Here is a 15,520-nt window from a genome sequence, read left to right as displayed (position 1 = left end):
ACAATCAGCAGATAAGGCTTCAGGCAGCAAATCCAGCCACTGCTTTTCAGGGGAGCCTGATGCCTTTCTCTCCAACCTTTCCTCCTCAACCCTGTCCCTTGTGGGCAGCTGCATCTGAGCCTGGAGTCCACATGACCAGAGAGCTGAGCAGGGAGGCAGGGAGCCAGCCTGGAGGAGACACCAGGCAGAGCGGAACCCTGGGCAGGGGCACTGCTGAGACAGCAGAGGGGAAAGCAGCGCTGCTCAGCCCCCAGCTCCCGGAGGTCAGCTCTGTCACAGACCAGCGAGAAACCTCGGGTTCAGCACCAAAGGCTGTCGGGTCTCCTCAGAAGGACCGATCAGACCACTTGAAGAGAAACGTCAGGCCGATGGCCCTTGAACCAGAGGTTAATGGCCTCTGTCCAGTAAATGCTCCAAGTTTCATTCATTCTTTCAACAAATGTTTATTGATTGCCAGGCTCTGCGCCAGCATTCAAGATAGAACCAAACCATGTCTCCTGCTAGTCGGGGGACAGACGCCTAGATAAGAGTTCAGGCGGACAGTCATGGATGGGTGGACAGCAAAGAAGAGGGGCGACAGAGAGCCCGGAGCAGGTCTCCGGTTCTGTGCCGTGGGAAGCTGCAGGGAGCTGCCTTTGCGCTCACCTGGTCCAGCCCATTCTTGGCATCAGATCTTTCCAGGGGGCCCCCCAGTTAACAAACGAAGGAAAACCTGGGGTCTGCACCTAAGGAACTGGAACTGGGCCAAGGGGCCCCTGCTAAATCCTCCCCCTCCTCTGACCCCTTTTCCACCCGCCATTCTTTCTCATAGCAGGAACCTGATGCTCTGGGCCGGAATCTGTCACTTTCCCAGCAGACACTGAGCGGCTGTTAGGAGGATAATGCTCCTTCTCTATCCTGAGAAGCAGCATAGCAGGATCAGGAAGCTGGTCTTTGACCTCAGGAAGATCTGGGTTCAAATCCTAGCCTGGTCACTTTGCGAGGATGATGTAAAGTGGTTGAGAGCCAGACTCTGAGCCAGACTACCTGAGGCCAAATTCCAGCACTAGCCGTGTCACACTGTGTCACTTAACATTCCTGTGCCTCAATTTCCTTCCCCATAAAGTGTAGAATCACTGTAGTACCTGCCATGGAGTGATCAAGGGGACTGGGTGAGTGAATTCATGTCAAGTGCTAAACAGAGCCAAGCTAACCATAAGCACTTCGTTATTGTTAGCTATGTTATTTATTGTATGTTAGTTATTGTTAGCTACGGTTATTACACCAGCTCACAGGGGTACTGAACAAACTAAATGGGCTAATCACTCAAAATATTGAATAGGTGCCTGACAAGTATTACTGTCCTTTCTCATACATTTTTTTATGCTTTTTTTTTTTTTTTTTTTTTGCGGTACGCGGGCCTCCCACTGTTGTGGCCTCTCCCGTTGCGGAGCACAGGCTCCGGAGGCGCAGGCTCAGCGGCCATGGCTCACGGGCCGAGCCGCTCCACGGCACGTGGGATCTTCCCGGACCGGGGCACGAACCCATGTCCCCTGCATCGGCAGGCAGACTCTCAACCACTGCGCCACCAGGGAAGCCCTCATACATTTTTTTGATAAGATAAAGAGGGGGTGGAAGGCAGAATCTGCCCTCCCCACCAACCCAGGGAGCAGAGGCCTGCTGTAGATGTGAATGTCCAGGGGCTGCTCCTGCTGCCCCTTGGGAGGGTATCCCCAAGTCCTCTAAAGAGGCTGTGAAGTTCTTGAGAAAATATCCATATAAGTTCACCTTAATGCTTACACACTGTTTTTAAAAGGTAGATTTTTAAAAAAGAAGCAGGAAGGCAGAGAAGTGGGAGAAGCTGACGGCAGTGGCCAGCCAGCTGTGGGTCCAGGGGAGTGTCAGGGTGGAGCCCAGGTCACCCCTGCCCATGACCCTGGGGGCAGATGCCGGGAAATCCTCTCCCTGGAACAGATCCTTCACCTTTTGCAGGGACGGAAGGTGAGTGCTGCCTGGAAGAGATGAGCTTAAAAATGCTTAGTCCTCCCAGAATACAAGCTTTTCTTGTTGGCTTTCCCAGACATTTTTGTGAAGGAAGGAAGAAAATTGTCCAGGGCCCCTGAGCTGAAGCTTGGAGGCTGGAGGTGGGAAGGGAAGGGGAGGACCCCCAGCTACAATCTCCCACTGGAAATTGCTGCCCACCACATGACCGAGGGGTAAGGGGTCTGGCTTGGCGTGAGGGGTCCTCAGAGCCCTCCTCTCTGTAGTCATCCTGGTGTCCAGTCCCTGCCCATTTTCAGGGAGGGGGAAGCCCCCTGAAGGCCTTTCTCCACACAGCCACCTGAGACCCTGAGATCATCCCCACACGTGCTCCCAGGAGGGCTGGGATGCACCTGGCCTTAAACCCCTCTTCCTGAACCCAGACTGGTGCCCCGCTGTGCTGACTGGACTGTCCAGTTGGGTCAGTAAGTCGGAAAAGCTCCCCAGAAGTCACTTGTTCATGCTGGCCCTCCCCCAAACTGCCCCCTATGGCTTGGGTTGATTTGCATTTAAATGGTGACCCAGCTCCTGACTAGGGCCTCACCTTGGGACTCAGTTTCTCCTCTATCTCTGACCCCTGGCCTCTGTCGGCCTCTCTAACTGGTAGTGTCCTAACATGCCAGGGCTGAGGGCACAAATAGACACCCCTGGGCTGGGCTGGCTGAGGTGAGACCAGGGGAGCCCAGGCCAGACACAGGCAGGCGAGGCAGGTAGCGTGTGATGAGGTCTCCTAGGGAGAGAAGCTTGGCAGGTGAGTCACTCCTGAGGAATCCTCTGCATTATAAATAGGCCTGGCTGGCAGTGATGGGAGGGAGAACAATGAAGGACCATTGTCCTTCCTGATAGGTTGTCACTAAACCATGAATAATCCCTTTGAGGGAACTGAGTCTACAGATAGCCCCAGAGCCCCTTCCTTGCGAGGCACCAGCACTGTTGATGATACTAGGTGCCTGGAAGCATGCTGGGGCTGTACCTATATGATGGCATTTAATCGATCAGGATATCAAACCAGGAGATAAGTATGCTTATCCTCAATTTAGAGATGGATCAACAGATCAGAGAGGTTCCCTGCCCATGTTCATGGCTGAGTCAGTGTTGTAACCCAGGTCTGCCTGCAATGAGGCTTCTGCTCCTTCAGCCAGGCCATGGAGCTCCCAAGGGCAGGCCCAGGAACCCCAAAATGACCAAGCCAAAGAATCCACTGAGACTCGAGCGCAAAGCCAGCTGTGGGAAATGTCACCCATGGAGAGGAGTGGTTGGAAATCCTTTTAAGCAAGTATAGATCTATTACATTTTTTTCATCTTTATTTCCCTTAAAAACGTTAAATAAAGGGCAGGGCCAGGAAAGTCTTCCAATAGGAACTAAGCAAAACCTGTTCTTTGTTACAAGATCATCCTGCTTTCATTGCCAATGAGGGTCAGATCCCTGTCCCCACAAGAGGTCCAGAGACCATTCTAGCAATTCCTGAGCCATCACACCACACCTGCCCCTCCCAAATGCCCCTGGGATGGAACAAGACTGGGCCTGCCTAGGTGGGCATCAGAGGCCTCAGATAACCAAGATGTGGTTTGATTGGGACCCCACCCAGTTCCTTGAGCCTCAGGCTCAACATGCAGGGGTACTCACATTCCAGAGCTGCCTGGGACCTGGACCCCCGGGGGCAAACATCATCAGAGCCTGAGAAGAGCCTCCTCCTGGTTGGCCATGGACTCCTGAGTCTGCTGGGGTTGGAGTATGGGGAAGTTTGCCTGCTCCCTAGGCATTACAAGCCCAGAGCTGGAGCAGGCCAAACCCGGTCTACACTGGCAAGGTTAGAAGGGCACATCGCAGCTCCATTAATGCAAGTTGGGAGGGAGGTTGGTTTGCATATTTTTGTTTTTTGCATCAGCACCAGACACCCATCTCTCCTCCCCTTCCCCAAATCTTCCCTAAAGCTACATGTGAAAGCTCTTAGTGGGGGATGCATTTTAGGGAGGAAGGAAAGGGGGCCAAGTCTGCCTGGGTGTCAGCAGATCTGGGTTGTCTGAGAAGGTCCCTCCCACAGTAGAAATCCGCATGGAGCTGGCAGCAGCCTGGACACACGGGCTACCCCCAGAGACACCACTGGAAGCCCTTGCCTTTTCCTCAATACCATAGGATGACATAATTCCTAAGCCAGGCCTCAGGGTTCTTCCTACCAGGGATTTTCAAGACCTGTGGCTTCCTCAAACCCTGGACATCTTACACACAAGTCAGAACCAAGAACAACTGGTTTAGGTTAAAATGGACTTTGAACTCAACAAGTAAAACCTCAAAAAATGGCTCTCTTTGAATGAATATTTCAGTGAAATATCGTGCAATGTCTGTGTACTTGGGGGCTACTTTCCTATAATGCCTCTGAGTACAGGAACCCAGATTCACAAGCCAAACCCAAACCCACAGCAAGGATCCCCATCCCCCACCCCCAGCCTTCCTTCCTGACATTGGCATCCAGTCTGTGATGATATGTGGGCACTTCATCAAAGTTTAAAGAGGCCAAATAAGTGCCAGGCACGCTGCCGGGGCCTTTGGCCTTCAGCTCCACTAGAATTGCCAAGACATTTGTCAAACAACCCAAGGTGGCAGAGGCCACTGACACAGTGCAGCCTGAAGGGCTTGAAGGAAAGGAATCTGTGTGCTCTGAACACACACCCAGTTGACATGCAAGCAAGACACCCATCTGCAGAGCCATTGTTCACTCCTGTGCCAAGCCCAGCTCCCTTAATCTGCCAACCCAAGCCCAGCCAAGGGAATGAGACTAGGGCCTGTCACTTCCAAATGGCACACAGACCCTTCCCTGCCAACAGGCTGCCTGTGAGAAACTGGGCCAAAAGCACGAACCTACTCCCTTAGGTCCATGACAAATAGGGCAGGGCCATCCTGGTTCAGATGGAGCTGTATTGGCCCTCCTTCCTGTAAAAGCAGGACCTGCATTGGACCACTGGATCTTATGCTTAGGAATTTTCTGGTAGATGTGGCACACCAGGGACATAGCTGCCCCTTCCCATTGGAGCTTATCTAGGAGACCGTGACCCAAGCAGATACTATCCAGACCCCTTATCTTTATCTCTGCTTGCTTTTCCTATGGTTCCATCTGCTTCTGTGGCTGTTGACCCAAATCTATACCTGCAGCCCGGAGCCCTCTCCTGAGCCCCAGCTCACAAAACAGCAGTTCTTCAGGACACCCTGCATATGCTCTGCAGATGCCTCAAACTCACTAAGTCCAAGATGAGCTGACTTTATTTTCTCATATTTCATCCTGGTCCCAAACCTACCTTCTTTTTACATTCCCTATCTTGATAAATCCATCCAGACACCAGGTCAGAACTTTCTACTACTCCCCACCATCACCACCTCCACCTCCACCATGACCATTGCTACCACCTTCATCACCATCACCTCCACCTCCACCGCAACCACCATAACCATGATCATCACCACCATCTCCACATTCACCTCCACTAACACCTCTACCTCCACCACCAACTCCACCACCTCCCTTCCCCCACCACACACACACACACACAGACACACACTCATAATGTGTCATCCAGTCCTAGTGATTCTTTCTTCCAAATTCCCCTGGAGTCTGTCCCTTCCCTGCACCCATCCAAACACCACCTGAGCTTAGGACTAGTCCGTGTTAATGTTGCCCTAACCAGCTCTCCATTCTTCAGCTCCTCCCCCTCCCCTTTGCTTACACACAGCTGTAAGAGGAAACTTCTAGAGTGCTCAAAGCCCTGCAGTGACTCCCTTCCACCTGCTCCCAGACTTTCTCAAACATGCCCTTTAAAAGAGAGTTTTGATCAAATTTCAGGGGTGCTGGACTAAAAACTTAAATGTTTTTCGTTATTGCAAGATTTGGCAGTCTTTAATATGAATGAGCATGGAAACACTTCCAGGGGAAGAAAGTAGATGCACTGTGAAGAGCTCCCTGAATTTCCCTAATCGTGTAACTTTGGCTGGAGCTTCTCAGGGAGGAGGAAGGGAAACCAAGGCACCCATTTGGCCCTGGTTTCCCCTTCTCATGATTCTCTCCCTGCTGGTAAGTCTCCTCAGAAATGTCCCTCCTCCACTTCTTCCAAGGTAGACATAACCACCCCCCACCTACTTCCTCACTCCCTTTCTAACACTATAATTGTTTACATCTCTGATTTCCCCACTGGTCCAGGAGCTCCCTAAAGGCAGGGAGTAATGGGGATCCCCTCAGCTAACACAGCACCTGAGAAATGGTGGTGCCATCAGTGTTTGTGGAGCAGCTGTCGAATGCTCACTGGTCTGGGCAAGAAAATTGGAAGGAAACCAAGCAGTGTCTGCACGACTTGCCTGCACCATGCATCTCCTTCCCTCCCCTCCCCCACTGCTCAGCCCACTGGCCCCTGGAATCTGTTTCTGCCCCTCCATCAAAGTAGCTCTTACTAGTGTCACCAATGATGCAAATCACTAAACTCGCCCTGCTGTGTGTCAGTTTTCAGCTGCCTCAATCTCTAGGCAGAATCTACAGTTGCCCCTCTGTCTTTCTGGGCCAGTCTCACGCCCAGGCACCCCCCCACCTCAACCACTCTGTCCTGGTGTCCTTTGGGCCCAGGCTCTCCAGGCTTCCCTCAGTGCTGCATTCCTCCAGGCATGCCTGGCTGCCCTCTCCTGCTCTGGGCGCTCCTTCAGCCATGTCCCTTGCAGCTGCCCCCATGGCCTCAGCCACTCCGAGCCCTTTAATAACTCCCTCATGCTGTGTCTACCCCGGTCCTCGGCACAGAGCTTCCAGTATGATTTCACCAGCGGCCCACTTGACAAATATACTTTGATGTCTCACTGGCACCTCAAACTCTCTGTGGCCAACATGTTAACTCTTGTTCCTCCCCCTCAAACCTAATCTGCCTCCAGCGTTTTCCCATCTCCATAGACGACACAACCACCACTTGCTTCCCTCAGCTCCACAGCTTTGCCAATAGTTAGTCTCCCAAATATATTTAAAAATTTTTTTAAAATTTATTTTGTTGTAAAGGAACATTTGACATGGGATCTACCTTCTTAGGTTTTCAAGTGCACAATACAGTATTGTTAACTAAAGGCACAGTGCTGTACATCAGATCACCAGAATGTCTTCATCTTGAATAACTGAGTCTTTATGCTCATTGATTCCATAGCTCACTGCCCAGCCCACTGCCTCCAGCCTCTGACAACCAACTTTCTACTCTCTTTCTATGAGTTTGACAATTTTAGATACTTCATATAAGTGGAATCATACAGTATTTGTCAGAAGGACTAATCTTTCTTGAGCATCTTTCTTAGTCCACCCATTTCTCTTGGCTGCCACCCAATCCAGATGCCATCCTCTCTTGCTAGGATTCTTGCAGGAGCCTCCAAACAGTTCTCACCTCACCCAACCTCACCCACCTGCACCCGCATTCACTCTACACAAGCAGAGAAATCTTTCCAAACACAAACCATTCCCTTGCTGAAACCCTCTGTTTCCGCATTACTCTCAGGATAAAACTGAGCATCCCTAGTGTGGTTCCCTCACCTCATCAGTGGGGTTCCTAGTTGCAACTCCAGCTTCCTGCAGGTCAACTACACCAGCTTTAGTGGAAGGGGTGCTTCTCCCTTCCTGCATCACTTACACAAACTCCTACATGTAACTCCTCACGTCCTTTGGAGCTCAGTTCAAATATCCCTTCATGCCAGACACCTGCCGTACATCCGCATACACATTCTTGTGACACCATGTGCTTCTTCTTCTTAAATTCATTATGATTGTGATTAAATCCGTAACTATGTTAGGATCTGTTTCCACTGCCAGAATGCAAACTACAAAAGGGCAAGGAGCATGTGCATATTGCCCTCACTGTGTCCCCAGTGCCTAGAAACAGCCTAGCACATTCAGGACTCAGCCAGTACTTCTGCAGTTAATGCTTGAGGAGCTTTGCTTATTCAGAGGCAGCTTCTCTGTGTTGAAAGCAAAGGTCTTGGAGTCAGACACACACGGCTCAGCCTCTCGCCAGCTTTGGGACCCTGAGACTCAGTTTCCTCATTGGTAAAGAGGGATGACTGTGTGGGGGATCTGGCCTGGAGTCTGAGTTCAGCGAATTTCAGCAGCTATGGTACAAGGCCAGAGCAACAAAAAATCTCTATTTTTGCCTCCTGAAGGAGATATTTTTCTCACTGAACACAGAACGGAGGCTGTATTAAGTAGTTTCCTAGGGTTACGATAACAAAGTACCACAGGCTGGGGGCTTAAGCAACAGAAATGCACTGTCTCACGGTTCAGGAGGCTGGAAGTCTAAGACCAAGGTGTCGGCAGCATTGGTTCCTTCTGACTGACTGGGAGGGAAGGTCTGTTCCAGGCCTCTTCCACAGGTTCTGGTGGTTTGTGGCAATCTTTGCGTTCCTTAGCTTGTAGAGGCATCACCCCCATCTCTGCCTCCATCCTCATATAGCATTCTCCCTGTGGGTGCGAGTGTATCCAAATTTCCCCTTTTTATAAAGACACCAGTTATTAGGGGCCTTTCCTACTCCAGTATAATGGCATCTTAACTAATTACATGTGCAACAATCCTATTTCCAAATCAAGTCACATTGTAAGGTACTAGGGGTTATGACATCAGCTTCAGTTTGGGAGGGATACAGTCCAAATCATAATAGAACCTGTCCACCGGGTCTGAAGAGGAGCCCCCGCTGCCCTGGATGGGGTGACTTGGTGTGGGTGAGGTCCTCTGTGCTTGGTGGCTCTCAGGCAGGCTGGGCTACCCGCAAGGTGTGGCAGGTACGAGGCTGCGTAGCCAGCATGATGTGCCCTCAGACTGCCTGGGCTCGGAATGTCCCTTCGGAATGAAGGGGATTTCTCTCACCTCCAGGGCAGGCAGGTAGCCCCACTATGTCTCTGGTGAGGGGCATGAGAAAGGGCTTCTCCAGCGCTCTCCTGAGACCCCTTGCCCAGGGGCCCCACTGGTGGGCTCCCCCTGACTGCAGGAGGCCTTGGCCCCCACAGCTTCTTGCCTCGCAGAGGAGGGAGCCCGCCCTCCCCTCCCCTTTCACCACATTACCAAGAACTGAGGCAAGCTGGAAACTCCCCAGAACTTGCAGACCAAATGGGAGTGAGCAAGCATTGCTGGGCCTCGGCTCTGTCCCCGAGACTGCTAGGTGGGCTTCATGGGAAGGGCTTCTCCGCCCACAGGGGTCCCAAGGGTGCGCCCACCACAGCTACACTTGGCTGTCCAGACCCCACAGTCTGTGTGACCCTCAGCAGCTGGAAGGCATGGCAGGCCTTTTGCACTCAGCGTTTTGTCTACTTTAAAGGTGGCAGAGGGATTCCCACTGAAGCTACCCCCTGAGGCTGCGTGGTCACCATCATGATTTCTCCCTCACCCCCTCTCTCCCTCACACATCCCAGCTCCTCAGTTTTAAGCTGGGACCTAAAGCTGGTGAGCGACAGCCCAAGCACATAGTAGGTGCTTGATAAATGTTTCCCTGATGCTTCCCATGCGCTCCACCGGCATTTCCACCTTCTAAGTGAAACTATCTTTAGCCAAGCTCTCTCCCAACTCCTCCTCGTTGTCCCCTGCCAGGCAGGGCACCAGCACCACAGCTGTCCAGTTGCCTCAGCTAGAAGCCCTCTCATTAAAGGCCTCCAGCATCTGTCTCCCAGTTTCCCTCAAGCCCAGCCTCATCTCTCCACCCACACAACCTCCCATCAGGCCCACACTTGTCTTGCTTCCAGCTTGATGACTGTCTTCTCCCTGGGCTCCACTCTCGTGGTTTCCTTCCATCCTATCCATCTGCCCCTCTGCCTCCAGAGCCCCAGGACAGCTTGGGACCCCGCATCCAACTCTGTACCATCTGGATGTACACAGTCTGTCCTCCACTTATCTGGTCATCTTCCCCTGCCAGCTTTCCCACGTCACCCTCTGCCTCAGCCACTCCAACCCACACGCTGTGAGAACCAACTCCAACATCACCTGTGACTCAGCCCTGATCATGCCACTCCTTCATCCTTCCTCCCAAGACAGGTTGGACACACGTCCACTGTGGTGTTTGTCCCTCCATATTGTGATCCTCTGTCAGTTAGTCATTCTCTCCCATAAGAGTCCCAAAGTGCACAAAACCACAAGGCAGCATCACAAATAAGGTAGGTTGTCTGGCTCCAAGCCAAAGATTCTGATTGTGGGGCCCAGGGATGTGCATTTTAACAACACACCAGGTGGTCTTGTTACGAGTGGTCCTTGGGTCCCACACTGAGACCTGCTGCTCCTGTGAGTTACAGGCTGGGGGGTCTGGTCTTGTTCATGGGTGAGTGTCCCCAGCTCCAGCTCAGTGTCCATCACAGGAGAGCCCTAGTGGGGGCCTTGGCTCACATCGTGGCTGCCCCCTTCCACCAGCTCAGGGACTATGCCAAGCTCCTCAGCCTCTCTGAGGCTGGCTCTGGGCTTCCTCTGGAAAAAGGAGGATACCAGGCCTGGCTCACAGAGCTGTGAGGAGAACTGGAGGACAAACAAACCTCAGCACGGCTTTGAACCCAATACACCATCCTTGAACAAGGCTGAACCTATGGCAACCTGTGCGTCATAAGATTTCCCAGAAGTGCTGAGGCCTCACTCCAGCCCTATCAGGGGATATCTATTGCAAAGAAGTAGATGGAAATTCTACTGGGAGGAAATATCTCCTCCCTTCTTTGGAATCAATAGAGTTTAAATCCTGTCCTGAGTTTGCCTAGGTCTCTTGTCAAGTTTTAGGAGGGTGGATATTAATGCACAGAGATGAAGGCACCAGCATTTCCCAAGAAGACAAAAGGTGAGAAGTGTTTCCAGCATGCTGCATGATGGAGATGGGCCCTGATGCGAGAACCACAGGGTGCAGCAGTGGCCCTGGGCCTGACATGCTGACCAACGGAAGTGCAGGTGGCCAAGGACCAGGGCCTGCCTGGAACTCAGCACCCTTGTCCAATTGGGTTTGACCCTGCACCCACCTCTGGGCTCTGTCTCACCCTCACAGTAAGTCATTCATTCATGCAGCAAATATTTATTGAGTGCCTGCTCCATGCTAGTGCTGTGCTAGACCTGGAGATACAGAGGTGATAAGATAATCCTCTCCACAAAAGGATTTACAATATTGGGTGGGGGACAGATAAGCAAGCAGGAGCAAGGCAAGATGGTAATGCTGGGATGAAAGTAAATAGAAAGTTCTGGAAGGACTTGAGAGAAGGACTACCAAGATGGAGTCTGGCCTTTACCTGTGAATTGGGATAGAAGAGGCCAATGCCTCCTGTATCAGAATCAAGGCCTGTCTGGGCACCACATGCTGCCCTACTTCTCCCAGTGTAGCCCATGACCTCTGCAACCTCATCCACTGACCCCTGAGTCCACAGGCCTGCAGGGGCGCTGGGGCTGGCCAGAAGGACCAAGCAGAGAGGGCAGAAAGAACCCGGAGGAGCAGGCTTGTCGAGAATCTGAGATGGGAACCCTGCCACCCAGACACAGATTCCCTGTGCTAATTCTTGTAGTGCCTAACTATTTGGAGCTGATTCTTCTGGGATTCTTGTGAGCCCTTTGTAGTCTTATTTAAGAAACATTTTACATGAACCAGTTTTGTTCATTTGTTTATTCAAAAAAGTATTTACTAAGCATAGACCAGGTGCCAGGTGTAATGCTAGATGCTTGAGTTATATCAGAGAACAATTTTAACAAAGACCCATGTTTTCATGGAGTGTGTGTTCTAGAAGGGGAAAACAGACAATAAACAATAAGCATAACAAATAGGTCAATTATATAGTATGTAGAAAGTTGTAGGTGCAGGAAGAAGAAAGAAGAATAGAGTGAGGGAATTGGGGGCCTCGCGAGTATGGTAGCAAATTGCAACATTAAATAGGGTATAGGCTGGTCAGGTGAGGCCTTGCTGAGCAGGTGGAATGAGAAGGCTTTGAGAAGGTGAAGGAGACACTGTCAGGGTATCTGAGGGAAGAGTGCTCCTGGCAGAAGGCACAGCAAGTGCAAAACCCTATGTGGGAGTGCTCCTGGAATGTTTGAGGAGCAGCAAGGTGACAGGGGCCTGGAGCAGAGTGAGGGAAAGGCAGAGCTGTGGGAAAGGAGACAGGAGAGGTGAGGGGGCCTGAGGCTGGGGGCAGCCACTGGAAGAAGTGAGCCAAAGAATGTCAGCATCTGAGTTTCACTCTAAAATGATCACTCTGACTGTTATTTGAGACTTGATGGGGAGTAGAACAGGAAGACTAGTTTGGATGCTATCGCATACTTCAGATGTGAATCAATGATGCTCTGACAAATGTGGGAGCAGGAAACCTGCTGAGCATTGGGCAGTTCTGGATCTATCTTGCAGGAAGACCAACAAGGTTTCCTGACAGATTGGATGTGGGCTGTGAGAGAAGAGAAAGGTTGAGTTTGAGTGGGTTTCTGTTGCTTGCAGCCTAAAGAGGTGAGTCCTGAAACTGGTCCCCTTTGCTTTCACCAGCACTCTCAAGGTGGGCCTTCTCAAGCCCACCTTTCCACTGGGCTCAAGGCCTGGCAAGACACTGCCTCAGAAACCACCCATTGCCCTGTGAGGAATTAGAGGTGATGACTAAGCCAAGGGATTGAGTGAGCTGGGCTGTGTTTACACATAGAAGCCTGAAGTCAGAAAGAACAAAGGGTGTGAATGAGAAATCCAGGAAATAGACCCAGGAGCTTATTTGGATTCAGCACATTTTCCCACACACTGTCAGCAACTGTAAGGCCATTCTTCAACTCTGTGGCTGAAACTTCTCAGTGAAGGCATCAGACCACACACATCATTCCTTTTACCACAACTCTGCTGGTCTTGTGGAAACAGTTGATGCTCACCTACCTACTATCCATGAGCTCCCCTACATTTCCCAGCCTCCCTTACTATTAGGTCAGGTCACATGACTAACTCTGGCCAATGGACTGTTAGCACAGGTGATATGATTTCCTCCCAGGATAAGCAATAAGAGGCAGTATGTGTCCTCCATCCCTCTCTTCCCCTGCTCCAGTGACCTGGGAAAAAACGGAGGCAGCCTGGTTCCCTGAGTCACTAGGTGGAAAGAACTACTACCAGACTTCATTGGACCTTATGTGAGCAAGAAATAAACTTTTGTTTATTACAGGATTAATTTATTGTGACCGCATGGCATAGCTTTCTCTGATGAATACCACTGACCAAAGACTTTGGAACCAATTTAAACAATAACAAGATTAGTAATATTCCCAAACTACCTCATAGTTTAAAAGAACTTTTGCTTACTTTCATTTGATACTCACCTATTCCATGAATTTGGTAGTTCCCTTTGACCATCTTCAAATGGACACCTTCTGACCAGTTGAAAAAAAGCAACCATAGAGAAATCAGTGGCTTTCCTCTGTAGAAAACAAAGTGGAAAAGAAGACTTCTTTACCACACTATCAAAAATTAACATATACAAAGGAACAAAGTTACCAGGAGAAAAGCAGGATTTGTTAAGAAAACTATGAACTCTACTGAGGGAAACAAGATAAAATTTTAATAAATGGAGAAAGATATTTAGTTTTTTATTAGAAAGATCAACATTGTAAAGATGAAAACTCTTCCCAAATCAGCTTGTAAGTGTTATGTACTTCCAATCAAAATACCAAGATGACTGTTTGAGAGACTTGACAGCATTAATATAAAGTTCCTCCTGGAGAATGAAAAGGTAAGAGAGGAGAAAATTTGGCGGGAAAAGTACAAATGCACGAGCAGATAATAAAAGCCTATCTTCAAGCCATAATCATCGAGAAAGCATGGTACTGGTGGAGAAATAAACATATCAGTGAAATATAGTAAAAAGCCTCCAAGGAAACCCAGGTATTTCAGTAATAGAAGATAAACTCCAAAGGCATAAGTGACAAGAGTTTAATTATTTTCAAATCCCCAAACTCTGGAGTACTGCACACATTCCCAGGGTAACAGTACTCACCATGACAAAGATGCTCACTGGAAGGGCCTGAAATGGAAAGGGAATCATTTAGAATGTGTGTGTGTGTGTGTGTGTGTGTGTGTGTGACTTTGAAAAATTGTCCCTGTATGTACATACGTAGTAAAGTGATGAGAAAATGCAAGAGAATAATAAGCAATTCAAGACATCACTTACTTCTTCAAGAGAAGGAAGAGAATGAGGTCAGAATGACCTTCAAAGGGCCTCCAAAGATTTGGTGATGTTCTATTTATTAAGTTGAGTGTTGGGTAGATGCGGGTTTATTATATTATTTTTTATTCCTTAGATAGACATTATACTTATTTTTTGTATGTATAAAAAAGTTCTTAAAACCTTTTAAAGCCCCTGAGGTATATTGATATCCCTCTCAGGAAGCTGTATCTACCCCATCTCTAGTTATGAATCACTGAAATAAGAAATGATTAATAAAACAAAATTTGAAGAATGGAAGAATTATAAGTAGTATACATGACTCACCATATTTTGAGAAAAAATGGTGGTGAGGAAGATGAGGTCCAAATGCTTCCATGAAAGCAAGTGAGGAAATAAATTTTAGTGCCATCCCTTTCTTTCCCCAGCAACTCTCCCTCCCAACTCCACCATACAAAAAGTCATTGACTTCCTATACTTCAGCAATAACCTTTATAATTATAATAGAGGGGAAATTCCATTTAAAAGAAAATGAAATAATATTTTTAAACCCCCATAGGAAAAAAATTATAAATTCTATGTGAAAAAATATATTTATTAAAGAACATTTTTAAAAGCCTGAATAACTCCATAATTTTCATTGGAAATGCTCAATTTTATAAAGTTTCCCTGAAATGATACACAAACTGAAAAAAATCCCAACCAAAATCCTAAAGGAGTCCTTGAAATTTGCAAAATGATTCTGTTTTAAAAATATCTGATAGTATAGCCATAAGTGTTTAAAAAATAAGAAAAAGGAAAAGTCTTGATATACTAGATATCAAAATAGTCTATAAAGTTAGAGTAATTAAAATATTATGGTACTGGTACCAGAATAGACAAGTAGATGGATGGAAAAGAACAGCAAGTCTTGGAACAGACTCATGATTATTTAGGAATGTAGTACATGATGGAGGTGTCATTTTAAACCAACAGAGACAGACTAGAATGTTCTAGTCCCATAAATGAAGATAGGATGACTAATTAGTATTAAAATAAATTACATAGATCCTTAATATATCACTATTTACAAAAATAGAATCCAACTGGATTAATGAATCAAATGCCAAAAAATAAAATCATAAAAGTATTAAAATATATATATGGACATATCTTCAAATTTGATATGCAAAAAGTTTTTCTAAGTGTGATCCCAAATCCATTAGCCATAAAAGAAATCACTAACAGATTTAACTACTATCTATAATTTTTAAAACTTCTGTACATTAATGACATCATTTGCAAAGCTTATTGATGAGAGAAAGTTAGGGGAAAAATACTTGTCATATGTATAAAAAACAGTGTTTAACTTACAAATTATATAAATTTCTAAAAAT

The sequence above is a fragment of the Delphinapterus leucas genome, chromosome 2 (assembly GCF_059928025.1).
Source record: "Delphinapterus leucas isolate spDelLeu-1000000601 "Yukka" chromosome 2, BTC_Dleu_Yukka2, whole genome shotgun sequence".
Taxonomy (NCBI): domain Eukaryota; kingdom Metazoa; phylum Chordata; class Mammalia; order Artiodactyla; family Monodontidae; genus Delphinapterus; species Delphinapterus leucas.
The sequence above is the reverse complement of the archived record's forward strand: the minus strand, read 5'-3'. Positions refer to the sequence as shown.